The 13157-nt window shown below is 48.4% G+C and overlaps 1 long non-coding RNA gene across 1 annotated transcript in view; it reads right to left on the reverse strand.

The window, feature by feature from the left end:
• Nucleotides 1-5899: 5899 nt before the first annotated feature.
• LOC138527242 (uncharacterized) overlaps nt 5900-13157 on the reverse strand; it is a 188532-nt gene continuing 181274 nt past the window's right edge. Inside the window, exon 3 of the long non-coding RNA XR_011283821.1 lies at nt 5900-6488. This is a non-coding gene — a long non-coding RNA (uncharacterized lncRNA). The remainder of the gene's footprint in view (nt 6489-13157) is intronic.

A 13157-nucleotide genomic window follows, 5' to 3' on the forward strand; every position in this document is an offset into this window, starting at 1 on the left:
TTACAACCTCCCAGTCCGGGACCGTGCAAGATCCGTGACGGCGGTAAAAACGTTTCCGTGTCTGCAAGGTTGCGGAAAAACCGTCCGATTACACGCTGTCGGTCGCGCACCACACGGACTCGGAAACGTTGTTACCGCCGTCACGGAAAACCCCACGGAAATGGAAATAACGCAGCCACAAGTGGCGCAAAACCCGTGTCCGCCTCCGCCGCCACGGACACGGAACCGGAAATACCATGATCGCCAAAACAGGAAACAGAGAGGCGGCCATCATATAAAAGCACAATCCATTGCCATCCAGAGTCAGCACAAGCACAATCCTAACTCTGAGAAGCCAAAAGGGACCACCAGCATGTCTGCCAGGATTCCTGCTCAGAGGCAGCGCAAACAGCGCTTCAGCGATGCGGAGATGCTGTTCAGCGCCGACCAACGGTGTGCCACACAGCAGCGGAGGAAGGAGGTGTGGGCCGAAGCTGCACGCAAGTGCACCGCTGTGGGCGTGAAAGTGAGGAGCGTGAAGGACTGCCACAAGCGGTGGGACGACCTGAGGCTGAGGGTACGCAACCTCATTTCCACGCACCGCCAATGCAGCAGTGGGACAGGCGGAGGACCCCCTTCCCCACTGAGGCTGCAAGCATGGGAGGAGCGTTGCAGCAGCGTCCTCCACCTTGAGGGAATCCATGGGATCGGGGAGGCTGAGGCAGGAGTGAGCCCACCTGCAGATGCCGGTAAGTGCCCAAACATGAATGCCACATGAAAATATGCAGTTGTGAGTACTGGGCCAAAGGACCCATTAACAACCCCCCCACCCCCCAGGCAGTGCATGTGTGGGCCAAAGGACCCATTAACAACCCCCCCACACCCCAGGCAGTGCATGTTTGGGCCAAAGGACCCATTAATAACCCCCCCCAGGCAGTGCATGTGTGGGCCAAAGGACCCATTAACAACCCCCCCCCCCGGGAGTGCATGTGTGGGCCAAAGGACCCATTAACAACCCCCCCACCCCCCAGGCAGTGCATGTGTGGGCCAAAGGACCCATTAACAACCCCCCCCAGGCATTGCATGTGTGGGCCAAAGGACTCATTAACAACCCCCCCCCCCAGGCAGCGCATGTGTGGGCCAAAGGACCCATTAACAACCCCCGCCCCCCAGGCAGTGCATGTGTGGGCCAAAGGACCCATTAACAACCCCCCCACACCCCAGGCAGTGCATGTTTGGGCCAAAGGACCCATTAATATCCCCCCCCCAGGCAGTGCATGTGTGGGCCAAAGGACCCATTACCAACCCCCCCCCCCCCAGGCAGTGCATGTGTGGGCCAAAGGACCCATTAACAACCCCCCCACCCCCCAGGCAGTGCATGTGTGGGCCAAAGGACCCATTAACAACCCCCCCAGGCATTGCATGTGTGGGCCAAAGGACCCATTAACAACCCCCCCCAGGCAGCGCATGTGTGGGCCAAAGGACCCATTAACAACCCCCGCCCCCCCAGGCAGTGCATGTGTGGTCCAAATCATGGACCCATCATGATCCGTATGGCAACCAATATCACAGAATGCATACACCAGCAATCAGATGCATGTGACTAACACTATTCAATGTACAATCTTAATGACGCATGTGATGCACCCATCTGCCATCACAACAACACTAATTGCATGCCTTTGTGTCCCCACAGCCGTTTCAAGTGACAGTGATACTGCACAACAGGCCAGCCAATCTGCACCGGCAAGTACACAAGCCACCACCACCACACAGGAGGATGCTGCCGGCAGTTCTGCACCTCTGACCACATTACCAGCCACTACAGATGTGCCGCCCACCACCACCACCGACATCCCCGCCGTCTCCACACTACCTGTGTCTAGACAGGTGCCACAGGAACCTATCATGGCCACCCAACACAACACCGAAGGCAGCAGCACTGCAGAGGGGGTGGCCTGCAGTGATTACAGTGCCCCGCAAGAGCACTCGGAAACGGGGCCACAGGGGGAGATGCCCACATTGGAAGACCTGGGCTCCTTCCATGAGCTGGAGTTCAGCCCCACATCACTGAGGAGTCCCATGAGGTCGCCCACCCCATCCATGGCCGAACTGAATGCCCGCATGCAGCGGATGGAGGAGCAGCAGGCTACCCTCACCCAGCTGGTGGAGAGGCAGCTAGAGGAATCCAGGCTGCAGAGGGAGAGCTACAGCACCTCAGTGCAAGCACGATAGTAACCCTTGCACGCCATGTGCGGGAGGGCAGCGACCACACCTCCAGGCTTGCAGAGGCCATGTTGGTTGGCCAACAGGCAAATCTGGCACTGATGCCCTCAATCCCAGATTCTGCGCAATCAAACACAACCACCCCATCCAGCTCCACTACTGCCAGTCCAAGGAGGTGCTCGAGTAGGCTAACGGGTCCCTCGGGCAAGGTTGCACAAGCACAGAAGCGCACACGGAAGTGATGGCATGTGTGTGGGGCAGTGCAGGACACATGTGGACTACAAGGGTGTGAGAGGGGTGGGCACGTTTGGGTGGTGGGGTAGGTAGTTTTGGGGGTTTGAACAATGGGGCCTGGGTGGGGGTGGGCAAGTTTGGGTGGTGGGGTAGGTAGTTTTGGGGGTTTGAACAATGGGGCCTGGGTGGGGGTGGGCATGTTTGGGTGGTGGGGTAGGTAGTTTTGGGGGTTTGAACAATGGGGCCTGGGTGGGGGTGTGCACGTTTGGGTGGTGGGGTAGGTAGTTTTGGGGGTTTGAACAATGGGTCCTGGGTGGGGGTGGGCACGTTTGGGTGGTGGGTGGCCCCGGGTGTACAGCTTCCCTAACCAATGCACCTCCTTCCCTGTTGTTATTACATCAATACATCACCATTTCAAATCAAGACATACATGTGTGGACATTGATCATTTATTTTGCAGTGCAACTATTAATTCATTGTCGTCACCATGTTCGTGCATTTCTGTGAATGTGCTGTGACTCAAAAGTAAATGCGAATCAGGGCATCCCATGCTCTCTGGCCATCATGTGGACCCCCAGGTTGAGGCGGTGCCATCCCATCCCCATCTCCATCCCCATCCCCATCTCCATCCCCATCCCCATCCCCATCTTCCTCATCTGCGTCTGGTGGCATTGGGATGTTCCTGCGCAGGCATATATTGTGCAGCATGGCACATACGAGCGTGATTTTACCCGTCTTCACTGGGCTGTACAGCAGTGATCCGCCAGATCTGCTCAGACAGTGGAAACGGGCCTTCAGCAGTCCAAATGTCCTCTCAATCATTCCACGTGTGCGGATATGTGCCCTATTGTATGCCTCTTCATGCCTGTTCCTTGGTCTCCGTACAGGTGTCATCATCCATGGCGTGAGTGCATATACCGCAACACCTACATGGAATGTAGATGGGGGAACATGTCAGTGTTTGTGGCATCATGTCCTCATCTGCTGCTGTGCATTCTTGTATCATCATTCATTCATGCATATGTACCATGCAGTGTATGGAGGTATGTTTTGGGCATCACGATGTATGTCGCTAACTGGATATGGGCCTACACATTAACTTGCATGTTTACTGTGCCCTGCGGGTGACATTTGATTGTGTGCATGTCACGGTGCAGTGCTGATAACACATCGCAGAGTGACTCCACTGTACGGAAGTAGTAAATACACGTCGTCTCATTTACACGCCTCTCGTGCTTTTTGAGGCAGTTTTTCAATTGAGGGTGGGTGTCTGCAGTGGCACAAGGTTCATGGGACAATGACGGGATTGGCTGTGCCAGCGTGTGCACGGGCACAATTGTGGTGCCCTGTCATGTCTTCCTTCATGATGTTTGGCATCCGCTGTGTATTTGGTAGATGGAAGGGGGGTGATGCATGTGCGGTCACAGCGGCACACTCACAATGCTCATTGGCCTGGACACACACACACCACTTCGACAGGGTTGTAGCATTGTCAGCTGTACTCACCCAATAGCCATGTGCTTTGTCCGGCATAGCGTTCCATGTACCGTGGCAACGTGGAATTCCGCAGTACCATTGAGTCATGTGATGAGCCTGGGAAACGTCCGCAGCAGTGTGTAATCAGTTGCATGGCATCACAAACCATCTGGACATTCAAAGAGTGATACTGTTTCCTATTGCGGAACACCGCCTCAATTGCACGTGGTACTGTCAGCTCAACGTGGGTGCAGTCAACTGCGCCTATGCAATTTGGCATGCCTGCTATGGCATGGAAGGCCAACTTGGTGGCAATGACCTCGGGGAGGGTGCGGGGTAGGGCTATGTGTTCCGACACATGGTGCAACAGGGCATCCAGTACCTGTACCAGGATTTTTGAGAAACAGGGTTGTGATATGCCGTGCAGCTCACCAACCGTGTGTTGATAGGTGCCAGTGCCAAGGAAATGCAGTACTGAGACAACCTTCAAGAGGGGGGGGGTGGCGGTGGGGGTGTCAATTTGGCTGCTGATGTTGTCCTCAATCATGGCGGTGATGTGCAGGATTGTTGCACGGTCCAGCCGGTATAGTGTGTGGATCTGTCCTGGGGTGAGGTTCCAGGGTGAGGCCCTGATGCGTGGTATTGCTGGCTGGCGACGGGGTCGGGCTGGCTGGGCAATGGGGTTTGCCATAGCTGCAGGGTTGCCTGGTTGCCGCCTGCGCCTCCTCCGCCTACGCCTCCTCCTCTGCGCCATTACTGCCACCATGTGCAGTGCTGCCTGTTGATTGAGTAGGCCCAGTCCCAGTGCTACTAGACCTGCTGCCTGCATGGTTCTGTGTTGTGTTGGGCTGGGTGTGGCCCTTTTGTAGGCTCCCAGTGGCCTGCTAGGTCCAGCTGGGCTGATTTGGTTCACCGGTGCCCTGATTCAGTTCAGCAGGCAGTGTATAACGCCATGTTCGCGGTGGCGGCGGTTCCGCAACCGTGATCACGGTATTTACGCCATTTTTTTGCCGGTATTTCCGTGTCCGCGCTAGTTGTGATGCTCACGGTGTTTCGTGTTGACGGTAACGGAGGGTTTTCCGTGCAGACAGACTTAACGGGGCCCCTATTTCCGTGGTGGCGGTTGAGGGTGGTGCTATTACCGGGGCCGAGGGTCATGATTGGGCAGACATGGAAACGGTGCCGGTATGGTTTTACCGGCAGTGTTAATTCCGGACCGGAGTACTTGTAATGAGGCCCATTGAGTCACAGTTGTTAACTTGAAACCTGTATTCTTCAGAGATCCTTAGATTTTATTGTCAGATGTCATTGATGCGTGCATCAATGTGGTCTCCTCAGTTTCCTTGCAAATAGCATCTTGACCTCTGAGCATCATCTAGTAGATTGTTGCTCTTGATGGGTCCACATCTATGGTTTGCTGTCTAAAGTTGGAGATATTGGTTTGAGCCTGGGTCCACCAGAAAACCTCATCCAACTAAGTCTGGTTGGAGATGCACAAGTAGCTCTAACATTTCTTTGGTTTCGGTCATACTTATTACATTTTTAGAATTCCCCTTGTCAGCCATATCAACCATGCTGGGCTATCTGTCAGCAACTGAGGGTGAGTGTATCATCTCACCGCTGTTGGCCCTTTGTAATTGTAGCCAATGCTTTTGCTAGAATTTCTTATATTGCTATAATATCTAGGAAAGCTAGATATGGAGAACCAGTTCCAGGACCTCAAGACAAAGAGCGTATATTATTGTTGTGCATCACTCAGTGTTCATTGTATTTATTTCTGACCTACCAGAATCATAATTTGTGGTAAACTCCTACTAACTCGAATATTGTCTAAACTAGAACAAGTATGTGAGTTTATGGCCCTTTGGAACGTGCATATGGTAATGGATGGGATTACACTAGAATTTTTTCTGAGTCCAAATAACCGAACCAACTCAAAAAGGTGACAGAGTACTGTTTTATTAACAATTATCTAAAACAGGGAGGTTACAACGAACATCAACGGACATACGCTCAGTCTCTCAATGATCTCCACAAAATATACAATTCTTATACTTAATAATGGGTAAGAGTGACGTGGCAATAGTGAAAAACCTGTCATGGGTTGGGATTGGTTAAGGGAAAAATCTAGATATACACTTATATAGGAGCTAGAATTGTTACAGGCTGTCCTTTATCAGGTGGACAACTTATGCCTACCTCTTAATACATGTCACTTTAGAAACATTCGGTGTACAGTTTCTCATTGGACTTACAAACGATAAGGTCTTTCGTTATACGGACTAACACAATTGGTTGGCACGCTTGTGCCATGTCTGGAACATTTGGTTCATTTAGCAGCACGTAAGCCCAGACCTAGGTGCAGGCAGATAGAACATGAAGCTACCTCACCACACAATTAGCCCAGCATCTCTCCACCCATGCCTTCTGCCAACTTGGCCTTGTAGAGTATTCTTGTTTAGGAATGCACAGAGGTGGGGGCACTCGCTATTCGTGTCTGGAACTCCAAGTTCAAGCTCTACTTCCATCCTTGACTCACGTGACAGGAGACCACGATCTCGTCCGTTTTGCAGCTTTTTAAAAAAAAAATTTAAAGGTTTAGTTTGTTAGAAACTTTTCATTATTTCACATTAATTTCATTTCCTTATAGACAGAAGAAAAAAGAAAAAAAAGGAAAAGAATAGCAATATTTCGTTTTACAATCTTAAAAGTCTTTTAAACTTGTAATTTTGATCCAGAATTGTAGGACTCTGAAGAATAAGCACTTTTTTTCCCCAATTATCAGAGAAGTCCACCTTTCCTCCATAGTTAAAGGCATAGAATCTGGTGGTAGCAAGTCTCAATATTTTCGACTTACAGAGGCTAACGCATCACAAACCATTAGAAGATGGTGTAAAGATTCTTGCTGCGAGCTGTCTTTGCAGAAGCGATGGGTATTAGACAGACCTATCAATTGTTTCGTTTGCACTAGAACCTCTCTCGTTGAAAGCGGATTTAGACTCTATCATAGAAACAAATCTCAGAACATTGGACATGTGAAAAGCTTTAAATATGAGGGGATTTGATTCAATGCACGATTTGCCGCGGAACAATGAATGGAAAGTTTGTAATGCATTTTAAACTCTTGAGTCTCAATGCAGTCATTCCATTGGATTTTCTTCTTGATTGAAAACGGGTTGGTCTTCAGAGTTTCAACTGAGCATTCAAGAGCTTCAATCCATTGAATACAATTTGCCTTCAGTCGTTCAGTATCGTATTTTGACTGGTGTTCGGTCTTGTTCTCAAAATAGCAATTGGTGGCACTTTGTCATCAACAACAGTTTTCCGAAAGAGGTTGAGTGATTTCCACAATACCAGTGAGTCTGTGGATTGGACAGCTATTTCAAATTTTATCTGTTATACTGGGAAAGATTGCGAGAGAGAGAGAACTTTCCTCCAAAAGAGGCATTCTAACTAGTCCCAGATGCGCCACGTCAGATTGAGTGTTGCTTCTGCACCATATGTCAATATTGGCACTACTTTTTGATGATAGAAAGCGAGGACTGAGCGCAAAGAGAATTTTCCATATTTTTCGTGTAGGTTGCGACCTTGACGGGATAGGATCCGATTTTCACTCTCAAGACTGCCTCCCATTCGTGCTCACTGATGCCTGAATTTAGCCACACTCCTAGGTAGTTTAATGTTTGCACCTGAACCAATTTGTTCAATAATAGGGAGAAGGGTATTTTCCTTACTCCTTCTTGGCAAGCATGGGTCATGGATTGAGTCTTTACTACATTTATAGTAAGGCCATTTTCATCAACATTGACAGCTAAGGCATTCTGGGCCTCATCACGAGTTGGGTGCTAACCCCAGTGGTATTACCGATGGGGCTATTAGCCCTACCGCTTAACCCCCCGGCGATATTAGCGCTGGATCACAGATTTGTTGTAACAGGAAGTACCCAATCCCCATTGGGCCCATTTGGGAATTTCCCATTCCCCATTGGGCCCAATAGGGAATGTTCAGCGGTATTACCGCCAGCGCTATTGCTGCGAGGTGGTAATACTGCAGAAAATCAGCAAAATCGCGGCAGATTTTCCCCCCAAGCCTGTGATTTGGCGGACCCTTAAATGCAGCGGTAATAGCGTTACCACCGCATTTAAGGGTTACCGTCAAACTCGTGTTGAGGCAGTCAATCTTCTTTGGATTCCGATCTTAGTCTCATCTAGAAGGACCAGATCATCCGCGTATACCATCCATGGTACCGCAGTGCCATTCAAGATCGGTGGCTGTGCGCTTACTACTTCCTGCAAAGCTGCTATGTCAGAAATGTACAGGTTGAATAAAGTTGCTACAAAGGGACAGCCCTGTTTCAAGGCATTCAACGTGGCAATTTTCTTTGTGGTGGCCCCCAGAGGTGATAGCCTCACTTGGATCGAGGTGTTGGAATGAAGAGCTCAAATAGCGGCTAGTAGGTTAGGGGAGCAGTTCTAAGACCACCGTTTTTTCTACAGGTTATTATGGTCTATGCTATCGACTGCCTGATTCAACTCTATGAAAACGACATACAGGTCCTCATTCTGAGGTTGGTGGTAGTCATGGCGCTATTTGCGCCATGACTGCCACCAATAACGGTACCGTGTCCGGTTTGGTGCAATGGGGACTTACCGGTCTAGTCAGACCTTGCCGGGACCGGTAAGTCCCCATTCACCAAACCATTCCCCATTCCCATTTGAGCCCCCATAGGGCTCAGTGGGAATGGGGAGGGTGCAAATAACAGGCCGGCGTATGCCAAGCCCGTTATTTGCACCCAGGTCCCTTAACGGGTCCCATCCTTAACACCTGGTCAGACCAGGCGTTAAGGAAGGGACCCGCTAAGAGACATCGTAGTAGGGTGGTTAGGGATTACCGGCACCAGTCTCCTTACCGGTGCCCGGTATCCCTTACCGCCCTACTCGGAATGAGGGCCACAATGTCGTTTTAGATCTTGTCGCCTGTAGCTTCAATATTATCAGGTTGACGTTCGTACCAACGCCCTTGACAAACCCGGTCTGTCGCGGATCTCTTCTGCTAGTTTGAATCTACAGATAGTCGCCGTCGGATCATGGAGGCAAACAGTTTCCCCAGTGGGTCCAATAGAGCAATTGGACGATAATTGGAGGGAATCGATATATCTCCTTGTTTAAAAATCGGAATCAGTACCACAGTTTTCCAAGTGTCGGGGATCTGCTTAGTTTCCATGATCACTTTAAATAGGGATTGGCAGAGATCGGCCCAGGCATCAGGGTTGGCTTTCAAGATCGTATTGGTCAAACCGTCAGGGCCTGGTGCTCGAGAGGAATTCAGTTGTTTGATTTGGGTCAGTAAGTCATCTCTGTCCCACTTGAGTTTCCCTGTAGATTGGCTGGGATCGTCAGGTATATCTTCCTAGTCAGGTCTCTGCAAATAGTGAAGTGAAATGAGACACCCACGCTGTTTCTAAGACATCAGAGATTAATAAAGCAGCCTGTCTGTCTGGCCATTCAAAAGAGACCATAGAGCTCCGGTATTGCGATTAGCTAATGATTTGAGCATGCATTCAGTATCCCATTGGGAGTGGAGGGCTTTGGACAAAAGAAGCCAATTCTTCTACCTTTGCTTGATTTTTTTGGTTCGTGTCAGACGCACTTCCAGCGGGAGGGATCTCACTTTCCTTAATTCAGCACAATAGCATTTCCTTTTCCCGACGAGCTCTAAATGATAGGGATGATCGTGGTTGGAAAATATTTTTTGGTATTTTTGAATCTGTAGTTCTATATGGAACTAGTAGCCACTCATAGTCCAGTCTCTCAGTGCCAAACTTTGTGCTGTTTAAAAATGTTTCTGTCAATGCTGGGACATCTTCTGGTTTAATATGCAACCTATTTTTCCCATTGTTCACGTGTAGAGTCGGAAGAATACTCAGAGTTCTTCTTTCTTTGGGTTCTTTCCAGATGCATGTCAACATCAGGTGATCACTCTTGATGGTCTTCAAGGTATCTAACCCGGGGATCAGTGATAGCGAGGTGAAAATCTAGTCCAAATAGGCTAGTGACTTTCCCTTTTGCCAGGTCGGGATCAGTGGTATATCTTCCCTCAGCTGGCCGTTGATTAGCAGAATCTACCTTGCCTGTAGTTGTTTCATCCATAGTTGGGCCTTCAAGGGAAGCTTCCCTCTAGGGATCAAGACTCCCGGAATCTTGAATAAATTGATGTGCAGGTATCCACACAGGATGAAATTCAGAGATTTGTAGCGAAGCTGGAGATCATCAATAGCCGAAAGTAAAGTAATTATGAATACGTTGTTGTTAATACCCACAGGGTTCCAATACAGATTGCAGATTGCTAAGCCATTTCAGATTTCTTTACAGTCTGTGAATTCGCTAATGAGGGTGATCTGTATAAACGGGTTGGGATTCAATACCTCTTAGACTATCAGGTTAGAGGCAAACTTCACTAAAGTCAGCAGCACGAATGAAGGTCGACCGGAAGATCTCGAAATAGCCAGATTCAGATACATGAGATAGCCATCACGTAATGGTTGATTACGTAACGATGTTTCCTGGAGGCAGATAAAATGGAAGTTTTGAATTTCTGAATTTCCTTTAGTGAATAGGTGGGAAAATCCTTTTGTGTTCCACAAACAAAGCTTCCATGGCGATGCCTCTGTTATTCTTGATTGCTAGTTGTTCTGGGGAGCTTGTGGAGTAGCTTCAGTTGAGATGCTTACATTTGTCCGTTGTTTGGGGGCACTGTAGTTCTCATATTTCTTCACTTCTCTCGGCGCATCTACATCATGAGCATCACATTTTATCGTCAAGCAATGAGTTCTTGTCTCTTTCTCAGCCTCCTCTTTGGGTTGATTTTTTTGGAAGCAATTTTGCAGATCAATCTCTAGACGAGGAGCTGAGTCACAAGGTCTAGCTGTTTCCTCAGACCTTACTTCATCCCTTTTCAGGTTCGCCTTGGGCAATGTTCGGGCAAGGTCAAATCCCAGAGGAAAGAAGGCATCACTTTGATCGAGAATAGCAGAGTGAATCCTCTTAGAGAAGGCATGTAGTATTACCCAATTAGTTCTTGCTTCCTTGCAATTTTGCCAAAAAGTGAAGACGCTTCAGAACGTTTGCATGATTCAATATCAAGCCGTCCGATGATTTTACCATTCGCTCAATCACTAGTGTATAGGCGGAAGAGGTTTGTCATGGAAAATCAAGGTTAGGTCATTTCTGGGGGTTTTTGTTTGATGTTAAGTGTCTCGGCTTGATCGACAATTCCTTTTCCTGAGTTTTCTGTGTTAGGAGTCGTTTCTGGTCAACTGTCATAAATGTCATTCCATGAGAAGCCAGTAAAACATTGTAGGGCAGTTGTTAGCATTCTCATAAGTGTAAAATTCAAACTCATTCTCAGAAATGTCTTCACAGGATATTTCCCAAATCAGGACAGATGTAGGTTTTGCAGCTTTTAAATGCTCTAAATGAATTAAAACTTGGCATCTTTTGTGTTCTTTCTTGCACCTTAACGTGAGAAGATTCATCCTCTGCATACTCGTTCTCCTTGAGAGTAGATAGCTGACCTCGAGTTCTATGATCTTGACTTCAGGCCAGACAGCTCCGCCACGCAACTCCATGAGCCTGCTATTCAGCTGCGACACAGCTTTTCCATTCTCCCTTCATGGTTTCTGGCTTATTTAATAAATGATACCAATGTCCAGTTTCTGTAAAATTGTGGCTTCGCCTGCATTCTATTTACTACTCATAGCTAGCCTCTATGATGACTTGATCTACCTTGCGTTTCAGCATCTGTACATTTATTGAGCTTCTGTTGTCTGCAGCACTTTAACGTGTAATCTTGTTTTCCACGTTGCTAGTTCATTCGATTCTTTACTTCATCATTTTGTCCTTTAGGGTCCATACATTGGGCCTCATCACGAGTTGGGCTGTAGCCCTTAAATGTGGTGGTAACAGTATTACTGCTGCATTTAAGGGCTGGCCCTATCACGAGTTGGGTGCTAAATCGGCTGTTTTACCTCCAGCTTTTTTTCTGAAGGTGAAAATCCCTGTTTTCGGCAGTATTACAGCCGGCTGTATTAGCCCGCAGTATTAGCACCGGAAATTCCCCATTGGATCCAATGGACCCAATCAGGAATGGGGATTTACCGTTAAGGCTCACCCGGTGATCCGGTGGTAATACCACCGGGCCGGTCGGTGCTAGGGGTTTTACAGTCGTCGCTATTACAGTCGGAAATACAGCCCAACTCGTGATGAGGCCCATTGTCTTCAGTCAGTTATCTTGGCAGACCGTGCACACTTTCTTATGACGTCATCAGTTCATGTGTTTAGCTCCTTCTCATATCCCTTCAGGGAGTTCTTCCTGCAGGTTGTCATCACTTCAGGGGTACATTCGATATGGTTGTCTCAATGGGTATCTCCTTCCAATGACTTGCTGCAGTATTGGTACGATAGCTGGTGTCAGTCAAGGCACGGTCTCATGCCTCCAATACAGGGGAGGTAGGGGGTGGGGTGTCCTGCAAATGTATACAGCTGCTCCTCTACATTACCCCCTCTGGTCGAGTCCTTGACCACCTCCTCAATTTTTTCTGCTTCTTTGCATCTTCTCTTGAGTAAGTGTTTCTTCGTTGTCCATATCTTCGTCACCCCCCCTCAGGATGCCTGCTGTTTTAACATGTTCATCCACACTCCAGGTCATGCAGCTGCATTGTCCAATCGGGGTGCAGTAGATTCAACATCCCACGTAATCCTTTGGATACAAGAATTTCGTTCCTTCAGGTGCCACAATACTTTTATGTAATCTCTGATGGCATCATCGTTCAGCACCTTGTCTTCTGGTTCATCATTTGAGTCAATCATAATCTTCATTCTTACTGCCTTCTTGGCCGTTTTCTTACATTGTCCAATTATTATCCTTATCATACAGAATCCAAATATGATAATCACCAATATTGCTCCAAGGAACTTGAATAGGATGACCATCCAATAAGGAATCTATGAGAACAGGAGTGCAAACCAACTGTCATCTCCAATGGCTTCTGTCTCATCCACCATTTTTATGTGTAGGTCTGTTAACATCGATATTGCCTTTGTGAAGGTCCCATTCTCACCGTCATGAGATGGCATAAATGTGCAACCTAATGGCCCGATCTTGGCGCAAACACCTCCTTCCATTGCGGTAATCATGTCGAGGACATACCTAGTCTGCAGGGTCATCAACCTTATGGCCCTCGG

The sequence above is a fragment of the Ambystoma mexicanum genome, chromosome 14 (genome assembly GCF_040938575.1).
Source record: "Ambystoma mexicanum isolate Mex_15411 chromosome 14, UKY_AmexF1_1, whole genome shotgun sequence".
Lineage (NCBI taxonomy): Eukaryota > Metazoa > Chordata > Amphibia > Caudata > Ambystomatidae > Ambystoma > Ambystoma mexicanum.